General features: G+C 45.5%; 1 non-coding gene across 1 annotated transcript; it reads right to left on the minus strand.

The window, feature by feature from the left end:
• Positions 1–905: 905 nt before the first annotated feature.
• trnas-gcu (transfer RNA serine (anticodon GCU)) lies at positions 906–987 on the minus strand. Its single transcript has one exon. It is a non-coding gene; the product is annotated as a tRNA-Ser (tRNA).
• Between the last annotated feature and the right edge of the window lie 1,247 nt (positions 988–2,234).

Below are 2,234 nucleotides of genomic sequence, written 5' to 3' on the forward strand. Positions count from 1 at the left end.
GATTTTCACATGTTTTCCATCTATAGCCCCAACACAATTTGGAAAATTCCACAGCCTCCAAAAGTCCACAGCTATGTCGGCCATCTGTGTCGGTGATGGAAAGGCCACAAACTCGTTGTGCAGGGCAAGCCAGATGGCCTTGGACACTTCGGAAACAATATTACAAACTGTTGTCAGTCCCAATTTGTAGCTGGCGGCGACACTGGCCTGTGAGCTCCCAGAAGCTAATATGCGCAGTGTGACTGCCAATCTCTCCTGGATAGAGATGGGAATGCTGTGTGTGGGTGCATGCTGGATGAACGGCGTGATCCGACGGACAAGGTCGTCAAAACGTCCGGCCGACATCCTGAAATAGCTAAAGTGCCTCTTGTCATCCATCTGCCGCATCTGTTGCACCAGGACTCTGTACTCTCCCTGCTCGACTCTTGTTGCATTGAGTGGCCGGACGTGCCACCTACGTTGCCTTTTTCTCGCAAACTCCGTGCATAGCAGCAACAACTCCTCTTCTTCTTCATCCTCTTTATGCATGTTCGTCTCCTCGTCCATCTGCATTAACAAAGCTGCAAAATCCATAATGTCAACTGCTGTATCTTCCTCTGTTCCTCTGTTTGCAAACACTGGAGGTGGGCTGTGTGTGATGTTGTTCCTGTTTGGTGTCTGGTGACGTGCGCTGCAGTGGGCGGGCCGTATGAGGAGTTCTGCAGACACACGTCTCGCGGAGTATGGTACCTCAGTGCGGAAAAGACTTTTTTTTTGTGTCTCTTACCACCCGTGGAGTGCGCTCTCCGCCCTTTGTCTCGCGGAGTATGGATCCAGCTTTACTGTCCAAACTGTCTTAAGTTGGAATGTTTATGACACCATCAACTGATGATGCTGTGTCAGGACGTTGACCGTAAAAACTGAAACGACGAGGACGGGATTCGAACCCACGCGTGCAGAGCACAATGGATTAGCAGTCCATCGCCTTAACCACTCGGCCACCTCGTCTGTCTGATTAACACGTGTTCACGGCTTCGAGCGAAAATACGCTGCAAAACTTGAACAAGGTCACAGCTTTTGCCTTAAACATAAGCATCTTGACAAACTTTGACAAACATTGAAGGCCAGTTTTTGGAGTAGTTGTTTGGTTTCTCCATTGTACAGATCAGAGCATGCCTCACTGCACTGGACTGCATATATCCAGGGGTGGACTGCATGTGTCCAGGGGTGGACTGCATGTGTCCAGGGGTGGACTGCAAATATCCCGGGGAAGCACTGCATATATCCAAGGGTGGCAGTAACTGATTACAAATACTCAAGTTACTGTAATTAAGTAGTTTTTCTGGGTACTTGTACTTTATTTTTAAGCCAGTACTTTTACTTGTACTTAAGTACAAATGTAACAAAATAATGTACTTCGCTATTTTTAACATCACAATTTGTTACTGAGTACACTTATTATTTTGAATAATGACCGGCCTTTTCTTAACCAATAAAGATACCAGTTACAAACTGACCAACATGGCCGACATTTGACTGACTGACAGACAGTCCGTCCTATGACAGCCAGGTGCACAGTCACTGAAGGGGACATCTGATTGGACCCTTGGACCTGATATAAAAACCGTGTGGCGCGAACGATGGTCAGACCCTCCTTCATCAGCTTATGAGAGGTAAGACGCGGTTTGCTCCTCCTGCTTGTTGTTAGCTTCCTAGCTTAACATGTTCATGTTGATAATGTTGCTACATGTTTAAAAACGTGTCATACATTGGTGTTATTGTGCAGTGTGGAGATAATGTGGATGTGCTGTGTGTATTTGTCCAATAACCTGCTCTGCTGTGAGTCTAATGGTTGGCCTGTTTAACATGTGCTGCTGTTTCAAATGTGCTGAGCTCTGTTGATGGAATGTTCTGGAAGAAATGTCTCTTAAAGCTCTTCTCATGGTGCTGGCTGCTTTTTGGAGGTTATGGTGTGTTTTACAAACGGTCTGTGCCGTGCTGGTTTGGTACAGACAGGCGTGGCTGCTAGCTTGAGGCTGTTAGCCTGCGGCTGCTAGTACTGTGGCTTATGTTAATCAGGTGCTAAATGGAGCAGGGCTCATTCATTTTAACAGTGAACTGAGAATATAAGCATTGCTTAATATTGCTGAAGCTCTGTAATGATGTGGCAGTTTCTTGGTGTCTTCTCTCTGCATATTGCTAATATTAAATTAAATTAATTAAACTTAATTTAAATAATTAATTATTGAAGTAGT

This window comes from Parambassis ranga, unplaced genomic scaffold (genome assembly GCF_900634625.1).
Source record: "Parambassis ranga unplaced genomic scaffold, fParRan2.1 scaffold_22_arrow_ctg1, whole genome shotgun sequence".
NCBI lineage: Eukaryota > Metazoa > Chordata > Actinopteri > Ambassidae > Parambassis > Parambassis ranga.